General features: G+C 49.7%; 1 long non-coding RNA gene across 6 annotated transcripts; it reads left to right on the top strand.

Annotated features, from left to right (window-relative positions):
- Positions 1–2,796: 2,796 nt before the first annotated feature.
- Positions 2,797–25,830, top strand: LOC137778551 (uncharacterized). Of its 6 annotated transcripts, none has more exons than XR_011076930.1 (7): positions 2,797–2,893; positions 3,791–3,927; positions 5,267–5,493; positions 6,186–6,318; positions 20,437–21,197; positions 21,367–21,505; positions 22,604–25,830. It is a non-coding gene; the product is annotated as an uncharacterized lncRNA (long non-coding RNA). The 6 variants fall into 6 exon arrangements; XR_011076929.1 differs by having other exon boundaries at positions 2,797–2,920; XR_011076931.1 differs by lacking the exon at positions 2,797–2,893 and adding an exon at positions 3,187–3,231.

Here is a 25,830-nt window from a genome sequence, read left to right as displayed (position 1 = left end):
TTCCTATTCTATAAAATGGGCCTAAGGGTTGCTGGGAGGACCGCGTTTATGTCTATATGGCTGTCTCAGGCGGCAGTTAGGAAGGCCGGGTGCACCGGCTGAGCCAACCCTGCGTTAAACCCATAGGCTCCTTGCGGGGGCTTCATCGATGCTTCTTGCGGGCTAAGCCCCAGCTGGAGGCTGCAAAGGCAGCGGTGAGAGACACACGAGGCTCCCGGGAGCGGGCAAGACAATGAACCCATAATCCGAGTGATAAGGGCTGTGAAGGCACTAAATCAGGGTCATGAACCAGTGGGCTGTGCGCTACTTGAACAGGGCAGTGTTCCAAAGGCCTCTCTGAGGAGACGTCTGAGCCAAAACCAGGTCGTGAGACTCTGATCCTGAAGCCTCCCTTCCCTGTGGCTGGAGCCCAGAAGGGTAGGAAAGATGTGGGAGGGGCCTGGCTCACTCAGCCCAGCCCTGCTCGGCCCTGTGACACTGGGCAAGTCACTTGGCCTGGAAGCATCATTTTCTCCACCTGTACAAAGAGCTAAGATCACCTGTGCAGTGATTTTAAAACCTGGCTCCAAAAATCTTCGACACTCCTCTCGCTGAGAGGTGGGGTCTCCATCCCCTCTGCTTTTTTTTTTTTCCCCCTATCTCCACCAACATTACGTGAGCTATTCTTGAAGCAATACTAAAGTAACACTAAATTAGTTATAGTCTAAAAGAGTAAATACATAATGCTAGATTGGGTACGGTTGTGTTTAACTATTTTTGATGACGATCAGTCCATACATTTCCCAGAGGGTGCTTATGGACTGGTTTGAGAATCTAGGAATCTAGGGTAGAAATGCATTCATGTCATTTTTTCTTTTTCCCCCTCTCCTTGAATCTGTGCGGGTTTCTGATTGCTCCGACCAACCAAGTATGACAAAAATGAGACTACGTGACTTTCAAGGATAAGTCTTAAAAGGCGGTGTCCTTTCCACCTGGTTCCCCTGGGAGCCTCGCTTTGCAAGAAGAGCACTTCATCTGAGATCACCACGCGGAGGAAGCCACAGACGGGCAACCCCATCTGAACTCCCAGCTGACGGCCAGTGTCGCCTGCCAACCTGGACATCCAACCCCGTCCAGCCTTCAGCTGCCCACAGCCCCACCACTATCTCATGGTCACCGCATAGACCACCCCCCCCCCACAAGCAAGAACTGCCTGGCTGAGCCCTCAACGAACTGCTGAGCCATCAAATCGTGAGTCAAATAAGTTGTTTTACACTACAAGTGTGAGGGTAATTTGTTCCATGGTTTTAGTAATGGGAGCACCTATCTCTCTGCCCTCACTTCTTAAACCTCTCCCTTGCTCACGGGCTCCTACCACCTGCCCTTTTTTCAGTTCCTAAAACACACTGAAATGGTTCTGGCCTCAGGGTTTTTTCCACTAGCTTCCTCTCTCTCCCTGGAAATTCCCCTCCCTCCCCCCATCTTCCATGGCCGCCTGCTTATCTTCTAAGGTCTCAGTTCAAACCGCCCTCGGAGAGCTCCTCAGAATCACCTGATGTAGATTAGATCTCCGATCCCCAGCCGCTGTCACATCGCCAGGGGTTTCTTAAGCACTTAACCATCTGATATTTTTCTGTTTGTGTTTATTGACTATGCTCTCTGCCAGATACAAAGTCTGTGAGAGGAAAGCCCTTCCCTGCTTTGATCACCTGTGTGTCCCCTGCTCCTTGTATAAAGCCTAGCACAAGATAAGCATGGATACATGTTGATTAACTGAATGAATATACAAAGAAGGACACAGCCATGAAAAGATGAGAGGGACAAACATTTCTGTCAGAGAAAACCGCAAGAAGAAGTGAGGAGGGTGGTGTGTTCCAGGTAAGAAAAGCACCAGGTTGAGGCTAGAGGGGTTCAAAATGACACAGGCAGGGTGAGAGAGGTCCAGGCCTTTTAAAACATGGGAAGGATATTTTCAGGCACAACGTGAACTGATGGGGGGCGGGGGGGGGGGAGAGCGGGGGCTTAAAATACACGTTAACATGCAATTTACTGCTTTAACCGGTTTTAAGTGTAGATTCTGGAGCATTAAGTACATTCACATTGTTGTACAACCATCACCAGTATCCCTTTAGAGAACTTTTTCATCCTCCCAAACTGAGACTCTGTCCCTATCAAAACTCCCCGGTCCCCTCCCCAGCCCCTGGCTACTTGTGAATCTGCCTATTCTAGAGATGTCTGTAAGTGGAATCATACAGCACGTGTAATTCTGTGTCTGGAGTATTCTTCCATGTGGATCCAGCACATGTCCAGCATCCAGCACATGTCATACTGTGATTAAAATATACGAAACTCAAATTTTATTCCGTTGCTTTTTAAGGCTGAATAGTATTCCACTGCGGATAGATACCACATTTTGTTCACCCACTCGTCAACACGGGTGGACGGAAATGTTTAAGGCTCGCTTCAGGGCCAGGCGACACTGCCCCGCGGGGTCAACAAGGGCCAAGGACGCAGCCAGGGAAGGTCAGTATTTCACTTGCGTGACCACCCATCTGTGCCCCGCCGTACAGGCGAGGACCCGGCTCAGAGCAGGCAGGCGGCCTGCCCAGGTCACACAGCCAGGAAGGGCGGGGAAGGACCGGGCAGGGCCGGGGGCAGGGCTGCAGCCGCCGCATCCAGCTCTTCCCGGCCGCCGCCAGCCCCTTCCCGGCAGCGCGACCCCGCCCGGCGCGGCGGCCCGCCCCGCCCGCCAGTGCGCAAGAGCAGGAGGAGCCGCCCGGCGCCCCGCAGGACGCATGCGCAGAAGGCGCACGGCACGGAAAGCTCCGCTCCCCCGGGCGTGAATCCGCGATCCGGGGTTTTGGCCCCGCCGGGAGTTCTGTTTATAAACACACCGCGCGGCCACCGGCAAGAGGTAACCCTAAAGGTAGTGGGATTGGAGGTCAGTGGTCAACGGGGGCGCCGGCGGGGAGACCCATCCCTTCGCCTTTGCGGGCTGCTGGCTGCGCGGCTTGGCCGGTCCGGCGACCCTACCGCGGTCCGGGGCTGCAGGGGGCGCCACGTGGTGCGCACGTGGTCCGGTCCCGGCGCGGCGGCCTCCCCTCCCCCATGGCGCCGGCGGCCCCAGCGCCCCCTAGCGGTGGCCAGGTGCTCTGCGCTGCACGTCGCGCCTGCGCACAACGCGTCACGACGCGCCTTCCGGTCTGCGCGGGAGCCGGGCGTGGGTCCGTTGCGTCCTCGTGACGGCTGCGGGTCTGCGGCGCCCCGGGTCCCGAGGGGGCGGGGCGGGACGAGCCGCCGGGGGCGCACGTGCGGGGCTGGCGGAGGCTTGGGGCCGTGCCCCGCGCAAGTGGGGCCCGCGGCCGGACGTGTACGGCGGCCGGGCTGTGATGCGCGTTGGGGGCATCCGCGCGGGCCGGAGGGGGTGCGGGCCGGCTGCCGCCTCCCCAGCCTGAGTTTAAGTTCCCGGAGGGCCGACACTGCTGGTTTCCTGTCGGCGCGCTGTAAAATGCTTAGTAAAATCAGTGAACGGAGGGTGAATTAATTATTAGGATATTCAGGAAGTGTTGTTTTAGGTCTTTTAGTCTATCACCTATGCTATAGGTTTTATTTATGGGATTCTACGTGAGAAACACCGTTGGGCCCATAGTAAGCAAGGAGTCTGTGGTAGTTACTGTTATGGCTGTTGCCTTTTTTTTTGTTGTTGTTCTTTGACTTTATTCCGTTAAGTGTAAAAAGATTTGAGCAGGGCCTTATAGAGATTGAAAAGCAAACAAACTTTCCCCTTTTTTTCTGCCATTTTATCTTAAAGGCTCACAGTTGCATTGCCACTGCTGGTTGCTCTGCCAAGTTAGTGTTTCTCAGAAGTTTACCCACTTCCGTATTTTTAAAATACCTAGTATGTACCAGACGTTGCCACAGGTCCTAAGGAAGATGGGCCACACCTAGGTAAGAGGAAACCTAAAAGTGGTTAAATTATAAAGGAAATCAGGAAGTATCTCGCCCAAAGTTCAGGCTGATGGTACATGTTTAACAGCTGGCAGGGGGAGGAGTGCATATGTAGACACATACATTTATTATGAATTTTAACTAGTATAAAGCATGTGCAGTACACAGCCTACCAAAAATGGTAAAACATACAGTACTCTTGTAAATTCCCTGGAGCCAGTTGATTCTCAGATGTTGCTATTGCTTATTTTTGCTGAACTCTTGTATCCATGGCCAACCTGCGGTTAAAATTCAATCATAATCTATCAAATTGAGTTGTCTCCCAACCCACTGTTTTTCCAATAAATTTATTGTCATTAAGTGTAATATGTGATATGAACTTTGGTTGATTTAGGCACATCAATGAGTAAGACAGAAATGAACCAAAAAGATATAGATCTTTATTCATCAGTGATGTAAGCAACTTCTTCGCTGTATTGGATCATTTTCCAGTACTGGATGAATATTTTGTGCCAGTCATAATTTAAAGGCTAAAAACTGGACACAATTTTAAGTTTAGCTGCACTGTTAATTTTCTCCATTACTAGACTAGGGGTTGGCAAATGTTTTCTACAAAGGGCCAGATACATATTTGCCGGACACCAATGGTCTCTGGCACATATTCTTTGTTTTATTTTTTACGAACCTTTAAAAATGTAAAAGCCATTCTTAGCTTGAGCAAGGGCCTCGTTTGGCCTTCAAGCTCTGAATTGTAGCATTTTCAGAGTTCCACAGTGTAACTATTTCTCTAATGGCCAACTTGGGAGTATCTGAACCAACATGAAATACCTTGAATGCAGAGTTAGGGAAAGTATTTCCACCATACAGGTACAAGAGATGTAAGTAACCTCAAAAGCACTGGTTTTAGTAAAATAATCATGAAGTGGTGAGTTTTGAGACCTTGTTTTTGATAGAATTGATTTTACTCTCTATAATTCAATTTTTTATAACATCTGTGTTTAACAGCTAGCTCATGGAATTCCTGAATATTTAACAATCAGCTCTAACTGGCTGTAACTCCACACTGGTCTTACCTCTAAGTGGGCCTGGGGGTGGGTAAGCCAGGCTTCTGGGAGGGTAAGCGATGTTCTGTTTCTGGGTTAAACTTAGACACACGGGAAGGTGAAACACCCCCACCGCCCCCAACGAGTCAATGCCCTGTATCATCACGTCCCCGTGAGTGTGGGCGGGGCCTGCAATGTGCTTCTAACCAGTAGAATTTGGTGAAAGGGCTGTGATGTCATCCCTTTGGGTAGCATTGTATGTAAAGGGAGTTGGATGTCACGCCCATCATTCCCAGGACCCCATGACAACTGGAGACAGACTCTCCCGCTGGCCTCTCAGGAGCAAACAGCCCCAGAGAGGGACGCTTGGCAGGGGACCATGGAGCTTCTTGGACCTGAGGGCAGCAAGCAGCCGAGAAGAAGCTGGGCCAGCACCTCAATCGTGGCCACGTGGGACCCTTAGCAGAGGACCAGCTGAGCCGTATACCCGGACTCCTGCCCCACGGACACCGAGGTTGGAAATGTGCGTACGTTTTAGCTGCTAAACTTGTGGTCCTTTGTTTTGCAGCACTAGACGTATGCGTCTTTCTGTATGTGAGTTACATTTCTCAATTTGTAAAGGTTGGGGAGGAAACGTAAGTACAATAAAAATAGCAGGAAATAACTGCACCAGAATGCTCTCGGGTAGTCTGAGGAGGGTTGGCAGTGGGTTTTAGTGGGTTTGTTTGCCCCTGTGATCTCACTGTCCTGACTCTGTGGCCTGTCTACACTGCAGAGTGGGTGCGAGGTTGAGAGCTGGATGCCAGTGCCTGAGTTTTTACCTCCTGCCTACCTGTGTCCACGAGCCTCTGTTTCCTCTCCTTTAAATTGGAGATGACAGTGGTCCCTGCTTTGTGGGACAGCGTCAGGATGTGGTGAGATGGCCCCTTTCAGTGGACCACGTCGTTAAGCGGCCAGCGTTCCTTGTAGCCCTCACCCATTACAGAGCCATCAAGGGGCAAGGGGTGCTGACCCCAGCTCTGGGCTGGGTCCAGGTGAGTCTACTACACACAGGGTGACCCGCCAGCAAATGATCTAAGTCACCGTCTGCCATTCCCTGAGCCATTCAGGAAAGATCAGGCGTCCAATTGAAACAGGCATTTGGTAGGAGTTTCCAGAGAAGGGTTCCCATCTTCTACGAGGCAGCCGTGAGAAGAAATGGCCTTTCCCCTCCAGGGGCGGTGGCAGAGGATGAGCCGTGTGCAGCCTGGGACGATGCAACCATCGGGCTTCCGGCGTCAGCATCAACCGGGGAAGCTGGAGCCCTGGGTCAAGCCACACCGAAATTCCATCTGCACCCAGATCCCGGGTATGTGACTGACACGCTTCGGCATTGTTTAGACCATTCTGAGTTGGGTTTTCTGGTGCCTGATGGGCTGAACCTGCATCCTGATTCGTTCGCCATGTAAAGCCATTAACCAGGTCCGTACACGGGGATGGGGACGAGGGACAGTGGCCGTTGGATGCTGTGTCTGCAGCTCCGCCTAGACATGGGCGGGCGTGGCACAGGGGTGGCGTGTTTTCAGGGCTGAAGCCCTTTGTGGCGTGCAACATATCGCCTGCAGCTGCTCCCCAGGCGTTCTGTCACTTCATCCTCAGAACGGCCTTGGGGGGAGGCAGGTACTGTTATCACCCCATCTTAGCTCAGGGGGCTATAATAAATGCCACAGATGGGGCGGCTTAGACAACAGACATTTATTTTCTCACAGTTCTGGAGGCTGCAAGTTTGAGATCAATATTGGTTTCCTCCGAGGCCTCTCTCCTTGGCTGGGGGACGGCCATCTTCTCCCTGTGTCTCTACACGGTCGTCCCTCTGTGCGTGTCTGTGTCCTGACCTCCTCTTCTTATAAGGGCACCAGTCCCATGGGATTAGGGTCCACATTGTGCCCTCACTTTGCCTTATTCACCTCTGTAAAGGCCAGTCTGCAGATAAAGTCACGCTCTGAGGCACTGGGGCTCAGGCCATCAACATATGAATTTGGAGGAAACGTAGTTCAGCCACAACAAAGCCCCACTTTACAGCTGAGGACGCTGAAATAGAGGCCACGTCACTTGCACGAGGCCACGTGACTTATAAGGAGCAGGGCCAGGGCTCACACCCAGGTAGCCTTACTCCCTGCTGTGGACTGAATGTTTATCCATCCCCTCCTCCACCATTCATTTGTTGAAACACTAATCCCCAGTGTGATGGGGCCTTTGGGAGGTAACCAGGTCATGAGGGTGGAGTCCTTGTGGATGGGGTTGGTGGCCTTATAAGAAAAGACACAAGAGCAATTTTTCTCATTCTCCCCCCGCAACGTGAGGACACGGAGAGAAGGCAGGCTCTCGCCAGACATCTGATCAGCTGACACCTTGGTCTCGAGCTTCCCAGCCTCCAAACTGTCAGAAATAAATGTCTGTTGTTTAAGCCACCCAGTCCGTGCTGTGTTTGTTACAGCAGCCGAGCTGACTAAGACGCTCCCCGCATCAACCATGCTCTACCTCCTCTGAAAACATGCCGTGAAACACTTCCGTGCTACAGGGAGGTCGCCGTCAGCCGTGTCGTCGTTTCCTCTCTGTGTTGCGCCTGCGAACGTGGTCAGGGCCGGGCACAGTCTCCACAGATGCTGCCAGGTGCCCGGCTTGAGTTTGCAAGGATGCTCCCGTCCTAACGGGGGCCTGGCAGTTGTCAAATGAATGAAGGGAAGGGGCCTGGGGCCTGAGGAAGGGAAACTTCCACAGGAGAACCTTCTAATCCCCCTGTTCCACCGCGGGGACAAATGCAGCCCCAGGAAGCATCCAGCCACGTGCCCCCCGCAGGGACGATGGTTTCCAGGCCTGGGCAGGCCAGGCTGCTTTCCTTCCTGTTTAACCCTCCCCCTCACTCCCCGCCCCGTGCCTGGTCACCTTCCGCTTGCGTCCCAAGCCCGCCTTGCTTTTGTGTGGTCACAGGAGCCCCGTTCAGCCTGCCCACAGCTTAGCCGAGCCTGGCCCAGCGCCGGGTCCCTGTCCCCAGGCCTGGAGGCCAGACCGCGATGCCGCCTCCGCCGAGGAGCCCTCCTTGCACCCTGCCCCAGGGAATCGGCATGTCCTTCTCCAGCCCTGCCTCCTGTCTGCTGGATTTCACAGGAGAAACCGGGTCTCCAGGCCCCAGCGGGCCCTAGCGCTTGGCGAGGCCCAGCCGCCGCCCCCTGGGCCCACCCGAAGCGCAAGGCCGCACCCCCGGGCTGCCTGCCGCAGCCCAGCGAACAAAGGCCCAGCGGCCCTGGAGCTCTCACTGTGGCCTATCGAAACCTCGAGGTGGTTCCCTATTAACCACTCCCTTTGGTGCCTCCGAGGCCAAAAAAGGAGTCGAACAAAACCTCTTTTCTAAGCAGGAAGAGCTTTGTAGAGAGAGAGAGAGAGCTGAGCAGAGAGGGTCCCCAGCCCCTCTCACCAGTGTAACGCTCACCAGACGCCTGCTGGGGCCTCCCGCACCCGCACACACGAACAGGAGCCGCCTGGAGAGGGGTCTGGACCTCAGCTGGTTGCGCCTGTGCCGCCAAAAGGCTGTGCAGGGATGGCCAGCGAGGGGTCTCACCTGCACGCAGTCCCTGCCTTGTTTTATTTTAGAAACCAACAAGACCCAATTAAATGGTATTTTTTAAAAGTGGACACATACTAGGAGGATGGGAGAGATGAAACAAAAATCCCACCTGCTTGCTTTCTCCGACATAACCTTGAACCTCAACCCCTTTGTCTGTTTTTTTCCCATGTTGTTGTCCTGCCTTAACCAATAACTGATACTGCATTATTCATTCATCTGTAAATAGGAAGTTTGGCTTCTCTTTTTTAACAGAAGGCCCAGGCCAGAGCACTAGGCAGTCATTTCCCCAGCAAGCCCTCATCCCCCCAGGGACCAAGGGGAATGTGATCTCTGGTCCTGTGTCTGTGTCTGAATTGTCCTGTTACAGAGAGAAATGGTCTTTTTATCCAGGTGCTGGGGCCCCTTATCAGGCAGGAGGAGCAACAGTCCGAGACGTTTATGCCTCTGAGTGCAGGCAAGCTCTTTGTCGTTAAAATTTAATTTGAAGGGAAAAAAGGAAAGAAAAAAAGCTGGCTCAAAGAGCATCGGCATGTCATCCGTTTAGATTTGAGGGCAGAAGTCCATCCAGAAGCAACGCAGAGCATGAGCTTGGAGAATCAGATGAATAAAGAGACAGCAGTTTATTGAAAAAGCATCATCCTTGGCCTCGCAAGGCAGGGGTGTGACTCACGGTACAGATTTCGGCCTGCCCGGGATACGGCCTCCCTCTGGCATGCCGGTCTTGCCTTGAACACGACCTTGGGCTCTGAGCACAGAAGCCTCCCACTAGCAATGTTCGTCCAGTCCTGAGCCCTTGCTGAGTTCTGGGTTCCGTGGAGCGGGTATTATTTTCCTGTTTTACAGGTGAGAACACCAGGGCTCCCAGGGGACGTGCAGCTGCCCTGGTCTAGTCACGAGAACAGGCTGCTTAGCGTAAACCTAGGATTTAAACCCAGGTCTGTCTTGCTCCGGAGTCCATGCTCCTTCCCCTGAACTTGGCCTCTTGAATAATTTATGAGAACACACTTTGGGGCCGGGGGAGGGTGGTTCTCTCGTGCTGCCGCCCAGGAGACCAGGGGAGAGCGCAGTCTCACATGACACCACCAATGCACTGCTCCAACCCAAGAGGGCTAGCAGCGCTCTTGTCACAAAGAAAAACCTGAGAGGCAGATTCTGCAACTGGACTTGCGATCGGTGATGCCTGCTCGTTCCTCAGAGGTTAACGGAGTTAAACGGCTGGAATGTGGATGGTCTTGCCTGGCACGCGCTGTGATCACATAGCGGGGGAAATTGCTAGCATGGCAGTTAAAAAGTACTTCTGCAGCTTTGCTATTGTGAGGGTTGTTTTTTTTTTTAATTAAATAAAATGACCCTCTAACAGGAAAGATGATTATAATAATAGCTCTACAGAGCTTCCGAAGGAGCCAGCACACCAGTGAAGGTAGGAAATTTAAGGTACAGCTGAAGGCCCACTTACTGTGATTCCAGGAAGTGCTGAGGCCCTTGATGGCTGACCTTAAAAAAAAAAAATGCCACTAATAATTGGAAAGTTTTGTGTACTGGCTTTATGGTTTGCAGCACAAAGCAATGCACGGGGTGCCACCACAAAATTCAGAGACCGACCTCCCACCCCATCCCCAGCACAGGTTTTTATTTTTCCCAAACTGGAGATTAGAAAGATGCCACACCTTTGACCTAACGTCAGAACTCAGCACAGGAGAACAGTGAGGGAGGCCTGGCGCTTAGGTTCTCAACTCACCTCCTTTCCCCTGTGCGGTCCTTCCAAAGCACCAATTTATAGTGTTTTGCAAAGAGTAATTGATCAATGCCTGTGCTATGCAGTTACTTAACGTGATGTCCACTAGGGATTTTTAATAACATGGGGAAACACTGTTTAAAGTGAAGTGGAAAAAGCAAGATAGGAAACTGAGCATGTGTGTGTTGGGAAGAAAATGCACCCAACTTTTTTTTTTTTTTTTTTTGCACCGAACTCTTCTTAAAAGCCGTCAGTGGTGAAGTCATGCCTGTGATTAGTTTCTTTTTGATACATATTTTCCTAATTTTCTGCAGTGACCATATGTTGCATCGTGGCCTGTAGTTTTTTTCAATGAAATTTAACAGAAACTGGGAAAACTTTCTCCTATTCTTTTTCTCCCATATGCTTCCTTTTTCTGGTGATTGAGTTTTGTGGTCCATTTACATTCCTTTTATTTAATTCTTGCCATGGCTGCTTGTTGCTTGGTAACAATCATTGTTACTGATTGCCTTTTCCTCATTGGTACTCTGTAGTGACGCTGAATTGCAGAGCAAAACGGTGTGAAATGATTTCAGACCAGGGCAATAAATGAAACTATCTGACCTCAATTATCACACTTTCCACCTTAGGAGATGTGGGTACTGCTGCCAACTTCCCCAAACATTACATTTAATAAACATACTAGAAAGAATAACGCCTTAAACATCCATGGTTCCTAGCTTGCCACTCCCATGCCCAGCCGTGAAATTCTCCTCTGCCTGTGCCTGAGATGCTGCTGGTCTCCGGGACCCTGTTCTCTCTCCTTTGTAGCAAATGCGTTGTAGTTGCTGACCTACCAGCCTCCTCCCCACCCTTCTCTTTTTCCTGCCACGAGAACCCAGATTCTTGTCCTGTACCATCTTTCCTTCAGCTTCAGGAGACCTGGGGCCCAGCTCCTAAGAGAAACCCATGATTGGGCTAAGAAAAGGATGGTGGTCGCAAACCCCTTGCCTGGAAGTGGTTTAAACACAGGCATGTGGTGTCTTTTCGGCGAATGAGACGTGAGGGGAAGTGGGCTGGGGGAGGGAGGTCCTGAGAGAAGTGTTTGTTCCTAGGAAAGAGATGCACGAAGCAGAGACGGTCTCCAGATCCTGGTTTGGGAAGATGAGGGGCCTCAGGCCCCTGCAGCCACCTCAAAATCACAAGAGTCGATCCATCGAGGACAAAGGAGCCAAGTGCTGGCCAGAAGCTGAGTCCTTGATGGCATCACTGAGTCACTGAATCAGTCCTCCTAGGGCCGCCCTTTCTCCTGAGTTCTCGTCTGTAAGGTCATAAACCTGCTCTGTGCTGGAGCCACGTCAAGCTGGGCTCTCTGTTATTTGCAGTCAAAGCCTCCCACGTGAGCCAGTGCCAATGCTACAGGTTTGCATGATGGGGATCCCCTGGCCTCCCCCTTCGTGGGGTAACGCACGCATCGTGGACCATCCCCAGCACTCACGGTCTAACCTGTGATCCTGGGATAATTATCACGAGTGTCCTGGTTCACTCTCCAGAGTGTCCCAGTTTCAGATGATCAGTTATACAGTTGTTGTTATGAGTTGAGTTGTGTCCCTGAAAAATTCACCTGTTGAAACCCTACCACTGGTAACTCGAAATGGGACCTTGTTTGGAAATAGGGTGGTCGCAGATGTAATTAGTTAAAATGAAACTGTATCGGAGTAGGGTGGGCCTCAAATCAAATATGATTTGTGTCCTTATGTAAAGGGGAAAATGGAGACAGACAGGCACGCAGAAGGATGCCCTGGGAAGATTAGAGTTAGGCTGCCACAAGCCAAGGAACTGCCAGCAGGTGGGAGAGAGGCCGGGACAGACCCTTCCCTACAGCCTGCAGAGGAAGTGCAACCCTGCGGACACCTTGATCTCAGACCTCTGGCCTCCCGAACTGCGCAATAATATATTTCTGTGGTTTAAGTTGCTCCACTTGTGGTGCTTTATTACGGCAGCCCCAGCACACTCACACAGACATCCTACTGCAGGTATGTCTGGGGAGGAAGGGGGATCCCTTCTGGCTGCAGATATCAGCGGTGTCGGCCTCGCAGGGGCCTTGGAGGAAGGGTAGGGTGTCAACAGGCGGGGATGCTGTGTGGGGAGAGGGCGTGAAACACCCATGGAAACGTGAGCCAAAAGCAAAATTACAGACAAGGCTGTTACCTCATCCAGCTGTAATGGTATCGGGGCAAAGGAACAACTCAACTCGAGGGCATCAAGCGCCTCTGAGAGGATGGACCCTTCTGTGGAGAGTGGCAGCGAAGAGGTGACAGGGTATCCTGTACAGGCGCGGTATCCATTCAAGTACACACAGATACACCAATGAAACAACAGAGCACTCAGACACAGATCCACGTGCATAAACAATTGATGACAGAAGTGGCACTGCAGAGGCGTAGTTTTCAATCAATGGTGCTAAGAAAATTAGGTATTCACATGGAAAAAGAACGAAATGGAATCTGTACCTCACATCATATGCAAAAATCAATTGCAGTTGGATTGAAGAATTAAATGTGGGGCTTCCCTGGTGGCGCAGTGGTTAAGAATCTGCCTACCAATGCAGGGGACACGGGTTCGAGCCCTGGTCCAGGAAGACCCCCACATGCCGCGGAGCAACTAAGCCCGTGCGTCACAACTTCTGAGCCCACACTCTAGAGCCTGCGAGCCACAACTACTGAAGCCCACGCACCTAGAGCCCGTGCTCCGCAACAAGAGAAGCCACCGCAATGAGAAGCCTGTGCACCGCAACGAAGAGTAGCCCCTGCTCACCGCAACTAGAGAAAGCCTGTGCGCAGCAAGGAAGACCCAACGCAGCCAAAAATAAATAAAAATTTTTTTAAAAATACTTTATAAAAAAAAAATTAAATGTGAAAGGCAAAGCTACAAAGTTTTAAGAAGACATTAAAGGAGACCATCTTCAGGATTTTGGGGTAGGGAATGATTTCTTATGTCATTAAAAGCATTCATCATAAAAATAGCGATAAATTAAAATCAAGAAGTTGTTCATCAAAGAATGGCAACAAAGAGAAAACTGAGGTTTCCCTCTGAGAGGGCCACTCTCAGAGTGGTAGAAGATACCTGCAACAAATATAACCAAGAAAAACCAGTTTTCCAAATACGTAAAGAACTTCAAACTGATAAGGAAAAACAGACAATCCAATAGGAAAAAATGGGCACTTCACAAAAAGGGCCATCCAAAGGGCCAAGAAACATTTGAGAAAGGTGTTCAACCTCACTGGAGGTTATCCAAGTGCCTGTTAAAACTGTGAGAGATCTCTTTACCTTCCAGACTGGCAAAAACCAGCCAAGTGGTCGCAAAGACAGAGAGCCATGGGGACTCTAAGACAGCACAGGTGGGAGTGTAGATTGGTACAGTGACTTCGGAAAATAGCTTGACATTGTCTAGAAAAATATCCGATGACTCACAAATCTACTTCTGGATGTGTAACCTAGAAAAGTGGTTCTCGAACGTTAGCCGACATCACAGTCCTCCAGAGGGCTTCTGGGCCCCCTCCCCAGAATGAGTCAGTAGGTGTGGGGTGGCACTCCAGAATCTGCATCCCTAATAAGTTCCCTCCTAGGTGATGCTGATGTAGCTGACCTGGGGGCCACACTTTGAGAACCACCTGGAGAAATGTGTGCTCGTGGGCTTCAGGAAACACGTACAGGAACTGTCCTCAGAGTCGTAGCTAAAAATGTCCATCGACAGTTGAGTGAATAAAGTGCGGCACGTTCATGCAATGGAATCCTGTAAAGCATTGGAGATGAATGAACTACCCCCACCTGCAAAATATGGGTGCATCTCCAATTCGACTGTAAAAAGCCAGACAGGATAGATCACATGCAGTTTAACTCCAATCATGAAGTGTTTAAAAACAGGAAAATCAAGCCACGTTATTCAGGGTTGCATGGGTATGTGATAAAACTCTAAGGAAAAGCAAGAAAACAAAAGTTGGTGCCGTGGTTTCCTCCTGGGGGGAAGGGAAGGTGATGTGACCGGGGAAGGTGTGCCAGTTATTAAGTTACGGCCTCTCAGCCCCAAACCCATCGTCCTAGACTGGGGCTCTGTGGAGTTGCGGCTGAGACCTGCACACCATGCTTCTGTTTAGCCAGCCGGCTCCCTGGCAGGATCTGCCAGTAGGTGGCGCTAGACCAAGCCTGCAAGGCAGGGAAGAGGAAGGAAAGAAGGGTTCCTCCGCGTTAGGTCTGCACCAGCTCCTTACTCCCGTAAACTCTGTTCTAGCAAAGCCTCTCTACTGCTGCATCGTCAGTTCCATTGGGTAGCAGCAGCTTCTTGTCTGCTGCTTTTCTAACGCCTATGGAAACGACTCACTGTGACCCCTCGGGACCACCAGCACAGCCGGCCCCCACTCGTGAACCGGAGTTTCAGCTCCTCTGAGTTCCTATATTTCCATAATCCCAAGCCCTTCACTTCGTGCCCCCATCACCACCACCGAATTACCCACCTCGTTTAGTCCCGACCTCCAAGAGACAGAGTTCTCTTTGTACCCTTTCCGTTACCTTGTTAACAGCTTTGGACCTAGTTAATGGTTCTTCCTGTCAAGCTCTTGCTGTTAACATAACTTGGTGGCTCTTGTCTTCATGTCTGTCGATTCATCGTCACCTCTAGGATTGAGTCCACACCCCGTGCATCAAGAGGGGACAGGCAGACGGGAGCCGGCACGTGCCACCTGCATCTCGCCTTTCACAGAGCCTTCGACTAGGATGACCAGCCATCCCAGTTTGTCCGGGGCTGAGTCTCCCGGGATGCAGGGTTTTCGTGGCTGAAATTCAGAGAGTATAGGCAATGAGTTGGTCGTCCTAAACCCTGTGACCTCATCAAATGCATTAACCCTAGTTATGTCTTATGGCCTCACTTGGCTTCAAGGAAGGGTGGCAAATGTAGTTTTTTAACTGGGCTCATTACCATCCCAGGAAAAATTAGGGAAAAGGGCAGAATGGCCATAGGGGTGGCTGCTGGTGGTTTTGCCCTTTTAACTCCAGGCTGTAACCACTAACTACCCGCGGGCATTGCCTGAGACATGGGTGTCATCAAGGTTGTGACAAGAAGCCGGGTCCTCTGACGGTGGTCTCCCTTAGGACATGCTGCCTGTTTTCCTCATTCAAACAGTGATTCCTCTCTGGCAGCCCGAAGGGGAGAATCATGCCCATCCTTCAGTGTTTCAAATCTTCAGGGGCTACTTAAATCCTGTAGCCGAGGGGCTGGGCAGTGACCCCTCCCACCACATGATACGTGGCAGGTTTACAGAAGTTCTATTTTCCTTTCTGTGTGTGCAGTCCAATAAGGCTCTATACGAGTGGGAATCTCTCGTATACGAGTGGGGTTTTCAGTTCTTACTTTTGAGAGGGGTTCAGGAATCTTGGGTCCTGTATTTCTTTTCTTTTCTTTTTTAGATCTTATATTTATTTGATGCTTTTCTCAGACGGTAACTATCATCGTATCCTAGGTTTATTCTAAATATCCTTCGGTACCTGCATTTACTACTCTTGGCTTGGTAGGAAAACACTTGCTAGGGAGGATTTCAAAGCCGGTAAGTCAGTATGCTGACTCACTTGAATCTCAACAGCTCGCTGCCTGTTCTTTATGGCAACAAAAAACATAAAAAGAGGGAGGCGACATCATGTCCTGAAGATTTAATCTTTCGATTAACTTAAAATTCGTAAGACTCTCTTAGCCAACTTGTTCTTTCCCCTGAAGCATGGGTAGGTTAAACTGCGTAGGGACGAGGTGATGCTTAGGTATCCGCAAGGTCCACCCAAAACAGGAGGCCGCGTCTCTTTTGCTTTCCGTCACCCTAGCGCCATGTGTGTTTAGTACAACTGCTCTTCTTACACACGGCCGGAGCAGGGCTGAAAGCTAGGGCTTCTTGAATTCCCTTTCCTTCTCTCGGATACAGGTTTCCCCATAGATGTGGGAAGCTACATTTGCTTTTTCCTTTTCTCCGACTTCAAAACTAGGAATGTATATACCTAGAGCAGAATGAGAAACGAGCATTTCCTACCTACAGCGCATAAGTCACCGAAGCCCAATTGCGTTTTCTCTCACTGTTTTTATTTCATCCTGTTCCCGGTTCGGAGTTCTGAAGATTTCCAGTTCAACTCCCACCCTTGGGCCTATTTGTTTCAACTTCCGTTTTGTTTTGTTTTTAAGATTTTTTTGATGTGGACCATTTTTTAAAGTCTTTATTGAATTTGTTACAATATTGCTTCTGTCTTATGTTTTGGTTTTTGGCTGCGAGGCATGTGGGATCTTAGCTCCCTGACCAGGGATTGAACCCGCACCCCCTGCATTGGAAGGCAAAGTCTTTTTTTTTTTTTTTTTCCAATTATATTTATTTATTTATTTTTGGCTGCGTTGGGTCTTCGTTGCGGTGTGTGGGCTTCTCATTGCGGTGGCTCCTCTTGTTGCGGAGCACGGGCTCTAGGCACACGGGCTTCAGTAGTTGTGGCACGCGGGCTCAGTAGTTGTGGCTCGCGGGCTCTAGAGTGCAGACTCAGTAGTTGTGGCGCACGGGCTTAGTTGTTCCGTGGCATGTGGGATCTTCCCGGACCAGGGCTCGAACCCATGTCTCCTGCATTGGCAGGCGGATTCTTAACCACTGCGCCACCAGGGAAGTCCTGGAAGGCGAAGTCTTAACCACTGGACCACCAGGGAAGACCCTCAACTTCAGTTTTGATTATAAGTTTAGGTTGAACCATGTGAAAGGAACACCGATGGACCGCGTTTGCCCAGTTCTGAGTGGCAGTTGCATCTGGGTCGTCCTGACACTCAGTAGCACGTGTGGAGAGCTTGCTTACCTGCTGGGCCGCGCACCATGCCCCGGACACACGGCCCTCCTGTGGTCTGGAGGTTCGTGCGAAGAGAGGAAACTGAGACCTGTGGAGACTAAGTGCCTTGCCCAGGGCCCTGCACTTACTAAGTGTTGGAGCTGCATTTGGACCCTAAGGGGCTCTGACTCCAGGGCCTGTCCATGCACCCAACACACCCGCATGCCATCAGCTCCATTAACCTGAGGACACAGGCATATTATCATCTGCATGGGTTACAGAACATTTTGTAGAAAGTACAAAGGGAAAGCTTTTTGCTTGAGTATTTTAGTAACTTCCCCTCCAATTAATTATTTCCATCCCTTTGCAAAGAGCAGGGAGTAGTACCAAGAGCTGGAGGGGGCTTTAGCATCGGATGGCCTGAGAGCTAAGCCTCAGTTCACCCAGTCCCACCAGCGACGTGCCCTCAGGCAAGTCATTTCCCTTCTCTAGATCTTAGTTTCACTTTTCGGCCCTGTTGGAATGGAGCTGCTGCTAATAACGCCTTTCACAGGGTTGCTTGGAGAATTAAATAGTATACCCAAGACGCCCAGCACAGTGCCTGGCACACAATAGGTGCTCGATAAATGTCAACTAAAGTAAATTGTGACCCAGAAGGGAGAGCTGGGGGTCTGGTAGGGGAAGGTCTGCTGGGCCGAGCCTGGTTAATGTTTCACTAGCGGCTTCTGTGAGCTTGGATGAGACTCAAGTCTGCGTGGCCATCTTCTCGGCTGTAAAACCAGGACAGCAGTCTCTAATCCCCTCACGAGGGTGGGAAAGGCCCTGAGAAGCCTGGGCTGCAGGCCCACCTCTGCAAGCCGAGGGCACCTCGCCGGTCCTGTTGGAACCTCAGTCTCCAGGCTGTACAATGGAACTGATGACACCTCCCTCTGTGTTGGCCTCTGCAAGCAAATCAGATTTTTTTAAAAAAACAACAGCAGCTTTGAAAATGGTAAGACATGAAGACAAGCTCCTCAAAGTGTCTGCGGCAGGGTGTTTCCCGATATATAAATTTGTATTTTTGTCCTCTCTGTGTTTATTTTTGAAAGTAGCTGGGCTTTGTGTCCTCTCGTTTTAGGGGAGCTTGGGTTGCAGAAGTGAAGCCTAAGTTTTCAGTGAGGGGTTATACTAGGGCCTCCGAGGAGGGAGGAGGAGAGAGAAAAGTTCCCAGAAGCGGTGGCTCCCAGCCCCTCCCAGAGGAGGGGTCACAAACCAAGATCAAGGAAGGTGCCAGATTGCGGGGTGCTGTGAGCCATGGGGACCCAAGTCCTGCTCTCTTGGAGAGCCCCAAGAAGGGAACAGGGCCGCACATGGGAAGGTTGGACCCCACGAACCAGGCCTCCAGCCTTGCCAAAAACTCCTGTGTCTGACTTTGGCCACAAAGCTGCGGGGTCCTTGACCGCATTGGTCTTGGTCAAAGGACGTATCAGCAAAGCTCAGTGTGGGCTAAAGGCCTGAGCCCTCCTGCAGGACATCTAGGCCTCTGCACACCTCCGGGTTGGAGGATGCCAGCAAGAGAGAAACTGAATTTTGCACCACCTCTGCACTCAAAGAATTGTTTTTAAATTTTGTAGAAACACAGGGACATCTCCTACATCCCGTAGAATGGCTGTACATTCATAGTCATGCATCCATTCAAACAACAGTTTGAGCACGAACTCTTTTATGGGTGCTAGGAAGCCACAGCAAACAAAAGACGGTCCCCGCCCTCCTGGGGCTTGGATTCGAATTCATTCTCTCACATCTTAACATTTATAAATTGCTACAAAAATATAAGATATTGAAATTATTTAGCTCCTGCCAGGAAGTCCGGACTTGGAATAAACAGTGAGGCTTCAAGTAAGCCAGGAACTCCATGTTCAAGTTTCTTGGGGTGAAAAGTCGCTCTTGTCCAGTGCCCTTCGTCACCGTGGAGACCTCCAAGGCTGACGTGGGCAGTGAGAGAGGGAGGGAGAGAAAAGTGCTGAGATGGACCCTGATGTACAGCTGACACTTAGAAGAAAAACAGGATGCAAAGGACGTGAGTTTATCTAAGCCAGGTTTGCAACAAGCAAGGTCAGGGCCAAACATCTCCTTTACTGCGCGGGGTCTCTTCTTGGGCCTCCGAGATAAGCGGGCCAAATGTGGCCTCGGGGGGAGAGGCAGGTCCACAGCGTGGGAAGCTGGCCGGGGAAGTCACCCTCGTCAGGAAGGTGCCACTTACTCATGTGCTGGTCATTGTTCCCCCACATCTCACACACTTGCCCGTTTGTCACTTGAGGGTAAGAGAATGGGCACAGAGGACGGTGCTTGTGATCTGCATTTAAAGGCTGCTTATCAACTTATCTACAAAACAGAAACAGACCCACAGACATAGAAAACAAACTTATGGTTACCAAAGGGGAAAGCGGGGGGAAAGAATAAATTAGGAGCTCGGGATTAGCAGGTACACATTACTGTATATAAAATAGATAAACAACACGGGATCTGCTTTAGCGCACAGGGAACTATATTCAATATCTTGTAATAACCTATAATGGAAAAGAATCAAAAAGAAATGAATCACTATGCTGTACACCTGAAACTAACACAATATTGTAAATCAACTCTACGTGAATTAAAAAAAAAAAAAAAAAGGATGAATTGACAGTGAGTTTTTTGTTTGTTTTTGTTTTGTTTGCGTATTTTTGTGTTTTGTGGGGAGGTTTGGTACAGACCTGAAAGGGCAGCTAATATAGTAGGTGCTTTGTTGGGAATTATCTTTATGTTATAACAATGTTTCTTTCTCTTCCCAGCAGCACAGCACTGGGGCTTGGCTGATGAACACTCACATGAGGTCCTGAATTATGTGGTTAAAAGTTGCCTTTTTTGACCTGGGATTGGGAGTCTGACTTGTTATGTTACCTCATCAGATCCCAAAGGAGCCTACTGGGTTTTTTTTTTTTTAATCATTGGCATCCCCTGACAAAGAACATTGTCGTGAGCTGGCCGGGCCACCAGTCAGGGCGCTGCCCCACGAATTCCTACCACGTCCCTAATAAGGAAGAGGGAATGATGGTGGAAATGTCTCTTTGGTCCCTGGCAGGAAAAAGCCAGCTTCCTCAGAGCAATCAGTTTGTTTTTATCTTATGACAGTGACTCTTGTAACCAAACCTCTTTCCTTCTTTGGGCTGTTAGGAAGCTCAGAATTAAAACCGGGACTTATCTCTACCAACTCTCGTAGACTTTAAGGTTTGCACTTTGTGTACTGACTGTGCGGCTTAATCTTGTTTTTGTTGGTTTGTTTGTTTTAGCTCAGATGAACTTAGACTCCATGAGATGCCATCAGCAAAAGTGGGAAACAGACTCTGGGAAACTTTAATGAACAAGTGACCCCGTTTTTAAAAATAAATCGAAAGGGGGAAAAAAGGAGGTGGAGGGAAAACATGGACTAAAAGAGATTAAGAGAATCCTCACTCGTTGTTGGGAACATCAAATTCTGCAGTCACTTGGGAAAACGGTCTGGTGTAATTTCTTTAAAAGTTAAGTATACATTCGGCGTGTAACCCAGCAATTCCACCCCTATAAATCTACTGGAGAGAAATGGAAACACATGTCAACAAGTAGTGCATAAAAGTTTATAGCAGAAGTTTTACTAAAACCCAAACTGGAAACAACATGTGTGTGTCTCAACTTGTGGACTGATTTCTTTTTTTAAACGGTGGTATATTCATACAATAAAGCATTGCCAGCAATAACAGGGATGAACTGCTGATCTGTGCAACGTGGATGAACCCCAAAACCTTGCGCTTTATGAGAGAAGCCAGACACAAAAGACCACATAGTGTGTGATTCTGTGTATGGGAAATTGGTAGAAAAGGAAAAGCCATAGAGAAAAAAGCATATCCGTGTTTGCCTGAGGCTGAAGGTCCGAGTGAGGATTGACTGCAAATGGGCCTGAGGGAACTTTTTGGGTGACAGAAACATTCTGAAACTGGATTGCGGTGATTATTGAACAACTGTACAATCCTCCAAAAATTTGTCAAACTGTATGTTACAGCACGTGAATTTTGTGGTATGTAAATTATACCTCAATTGAGGTAAATTATCCCTCGATAAGGTTATTAAAAGATGAAAATCAAAACACTGGCCCAAAATTGTATACTATTAAGGCAGGATTAGGATTCTTTCATGGATTATAATATTGTGGTGATTTTTTTTTAAAACCAACTCTTATCTTTTAGGGATACACACTGAATTATAGGAAATGATATAATGCCTGAGATGGGCTTCAAAATAATACGAGAGGATTTGGGCAGCTTATAGATGAAACAAGGCTGTGTATACGGATCCCTGCTGGAGCTGGGTTTTGGGTACATGGAGGTTTGTTGCATTATTCTGTCTTCTTTTGTCTATGTGTTCAACGTTCCCACAATTAAAAGTTTTAAAAGATGAGCTTAAGGGTCTTTGCAAAAATGCTGAATCGGCTGAGTTCTTGGCGGGTCCCTGACAAAATCCAGTTGGAATGAGGAGGTAGACATCTATTGTCTGCCTGCTCCGCGTCCCCGCCCCTTCTGCTAACAGTAAGCAGACTGCTTCGTGGACGGGCCAGCCCCACAGCGTGGGCTGCGCGACGCCTTCCAGGGCTGGCCCCGCCTGCTGCCTGCCCTCCTTTGGCCCAGGCCTGGGCACAGAACCTCCCTAAACCCGTCAGCCGCTTTCTCCTGGGAATTCCAATCTCCTATGGAATGATGCAAGAAAGGGGAAAGCTTGGAGCTGGTTAATCCCAGCGCGGGCATCCTGGGAGACCAGCCTTGGGGTTTTTGCAGCTAAATCCCCAGGGCTGCTCTGACTCCAGCCCTTTCTGAAAGCTGGATCTCGGCTTTCTCCAGTTCTGTGATCAACCTAGCATCATGCCAACACATTCCCTTTTTGTTGAAGTTGGCCAGAGTCGGTTTCTGTGGCAGAAAACCGAAGCACCCAGCGGCGGAGACAGCAAAGCTCACCAAGTGGTCGATGGGCTCTTTTAAATCTCTCCACCTCCCTGGGCTGATCCAGCCACAAACACAGACCCTTTGGACATTAAAACTCCCACAAAGTGCTCTGATAACCAAAGAGGAAGGAATACACATGATACAAAGACACCAGATTGATAGCGATCAGCCCAAGCTCTGCTAAAACACAAATTCAGAGCACCGTCATAATTGAGACAGAAACATCTATTGGGACAAAAAAGTTACGTTGGTCTATAACAGTCCCGTCTGATAGAAGTATAATACGAGCCACAAATGTGAGGCACAGAGGTAATTTTTTATTTTCTAGTAACTGCATTAAAATGGTAAAAAGAAACAGGTGAAATTAATCTGGGTAGTACATTTTATTTACCCCAATATATCCAAAAAATTATCATTTCAAACTATAACCAATATAAATATATAAAATACTATTAACAACATTTTGCCTTTTTTTTTTTTTAACCAGGTCTTTGAAATCGGTGTGTAGTGTGTTTTCACGGACGGCACATCTCACTTTGGCTGAGGCGCGTTTCCAGTGCTCAAGAGTTATAAATTATACAGCGGCTATAAATGATCCCTCTGGGGTTTCTGCGTGTGTTCTGGATCATGAAGCCTTAGAAGGGCCATCACTTCTGCCCAGCTGCATCCTCAGGATTGTAGCAAAGGCTCCCGCCGAGGGCACAACCCCAGTGGCTCATCAGTCGGGGGCTGGTTTTGTCTGCAGTGGGGACCCTCCACTGGGATGACCCCACTGACTGCGCACTCGGAGGGCCTGACTTCAGGCCGCTGATTTAAAAACCTGGCGTGACCTGTTCACCGGGTACAAAGGTGATTTATGCAGCCCATCGGATGTCTCTCCAGAAGAACGGGCCCCTGAGCGCTTAGAGAATTGAGCCTGTTTGTGGTGGAAATAACAGCACAAAAACCTTCGCGGAGAAGCAGAAACAGAGCTGCTGAATTACTGCTTGGAATGACCTCTGTTTCCATTCCTGCACGCACGGAGCTTACATTGGTCCATAACACACCACTCCCAGCCACGCAAGAAAAAAGCTAAATGAGCTGAAGAATCAAAACTTGTCTTAGATCTGCCAGAGCAGTGAGGTCACAGGGCAAACCGCCGCCCTAGGTTGTTGGGACAGACAGATGAATGCAGAGTCACGATGCACGAAGCTGGAGAACAGGAGACGGTGGGGGGACCCAGGGCTGGGTGGACAGATCACACACTCCTGGGGGCCCGTCCTGGGGGCCCTGACGCTGCCGTGAGTTTTACCACCCGAAGCCCTGCCAGGTTTTCACAGTAAAGATCAAGAAGAGGAAAATCCCCTTGAGCTTCCTTCCATCAGGAGAGGAGAACAGGCATTGTGCGTTCTTTCTATTCTCTGTAAGGCTTGCCTGGCTGAGCGGCTTCTGGGGGCTTCTGCGCAGCTGGCCCTCGGGCTAAGAGTCTTGCTTTCCTTATTTCTAAGTCTATTTTTACAGAACACTCTGCATTTGTTGAGGTCACAGGAGTGACTCTCTCAGTGTCCCCCAACAGCCCTATGCCCATTTCACAGCAGAGGAAACTGAGGCCCAGAGGCCAAGTAACTTGTTGGAGGGCTCAGAGCTGGTTAACAGTGGGGCTGGTGCCCCTCCCTCAGCACCTTCGTTCAGCTTTGTCTTGACGTGGCGAATCCTCCAGGCTCAGGCGAACTTCTGGAAGACGCAGCCCTGCCAGCATCTCACGAGAGACCCCGAGCCAGGACCACCCCGCCGGGTCACCCCCAAATTCCTGACGCATAGACACTGTGAGATGGTACACGTTGATTGGTTTCAGCTGCTAGGTTTTGGAACCGTTTGCTGTTACACAGCCACGGATGAGTAACACACAACATCTTTTTTTTCCTGAGCGCAACACCCGAGTGTTCTGTCAAGAGTAGTTTTCAACCCGGCTTTGTTTGAACAAGTTTCCTGTGGTGTCGAAGTCAGACATGTCTTTTCCTGAATTAGCGTTTAAGAAATATGATCGGTTCTAAATGACAGGGTGGCCAGGGGCGGCTGTAAAAGAAAAACAAGCCAGCCTGTTCCAAGTGAGCTGAGGACACAGGGGCCATCTCTCTCAGGTTTTGGGGGCCTCAAATGGGTGAGGAAGTTTCTTGGAGGATTATTCTGTCTGTCTGTCTCTATCTTCTGTAGCGATACAAAAATGCAGTCCTTCCCAGCAGTGGTCAGAGGCCCGTCACTGTGTGATGTAACGCCCCAGGGACTCAGTGCACACACAGGAAGCAGCATTGGGGATGCAGGGAGGATCCGAGAAGGATACAGAAGCAGCAGGAAGTGACATTCAGCAGACAGGAAAAGGAAGGGGACGCTGAAAACACAGAGAATGGTCTGGGCTCCTCAGTCATTTGCCAGATGCACGTCGAGCTTCAGGCCCTCGAAGCTGTGAGTGTGGACCCGCCGCTTTCAGATGCTGAGGCTTCTCAGCCCATCTGCCCACCTTCAGACCCAGCCAGGACTAGGTGGAGGGGTTTCCGCCGGGCCCCTGTCTTGTGATGGGGAACAGGCCAAGCGAGGACCCCTTCGGCTCAAGGCAGGAGGGTGACCCCATCGGCGCTTTTTGCGGAGGTCTTGTTGTACAGCTCTGCCCGGAGCACGTTGGTGTGATTCCCTGACTTTGGAGGATGAAGGGAGGAGAGGGCAGAGGCAGCCCAGCCACACGCCGCCCCCAGAGCAGCATGGTCCAGAACTTTCTGCAGTTATGGGAACTTTCTTCATCTGCACTGTTCAGTACAGCAGCCATTAGCCACGTGGGTCTCCAGATCCAGCTCTTGAAATGTGGCTCGTGCCACGTTTCACAAGGAAGGGTTTCATTTTATTTCATTTTCATTAGAGTATAAGTGTAGATAGCCAGATGTGACTAGCGGCTTCTGAATTGGACAACATGGCTCTTAATCCTTGTTTTGGGTCTATAATCACAAACTCTCTCTCTCTCTCTCTCTCTATATATATATATATATATATATATATTTTATTTTTAAATTAAATGGACATAGAGTAAAAGGTACATGGAGTAAAATTCACTTTTTTTGTGCATAGTTCTGCTACTTTCGACAAATACACGGAGTCATATAATCACCACCACAATCATCACCTCCCACCCGGGATTCCCACGTGTCATTTTGTAGGTAGCCTCTCCCCAGACCTCCAGCCCCTGGAATCACTCATCTGTTTCTGTCTCTATAGTTTTGTTTTTTCCCAAGTGTCCTACAAATGAAAGCATACAGGACGCACTCGGGGTCCTCCGTGTTGTTCTACGTACGCGTCCTTCGCTCCTTTTTAGTGCAGCATGATATTCCGTCGTACGGTTGTGCCTAAGTTTGTTTACCACTCCCCAGGTGAGGTGCATGTAGATTGTCAGGTTGTTGAGTTTGGGGTCTTTAGGAAAAAAGCCACTACAGATAATCATGTACAAGTTTTTGTGTCCACACAAGTTTTCATTTCACTTGGATAAATAGCTAGTGATGGGATTGCAGGTCATTCGGTAAGGTAGTTGAACTGTATAAGAAACTGCCAGACTTTTCCAAAGTGGCAGTACCGTCTTGAATTCTGCGAGCCATGTGGGAGAACTCCAGACCTTCTCATCATTTTTAACAGATATCCCAGCGTGGTTTTTAACCTGCTCCCTAACAATGAATGATGTTGAGCATTTTTTCC

The sequence above is a fragment of the Eschrichtius robustus genome, chromosome 16, assembly GCF_028021215.1.
Source record: "Eschrichtius robustus isolate mEscRob2 chromosome 16, mEscRob2.pri, whole genome shotgun sequence".
NCBI classification, from domain to species: domain Eukaryota; kingdom Metazoa; phylum Chordata; class Mammalia; order Artiodactyla; family Eschrichtiidae; genus Eschrichtius; species Eschrichtius robustus.
The sequence above is the reverse complement of the archived record's forward strand: the minus strand, read 5'-3'. Positions and strand labels throughout refer to the sequence as shown.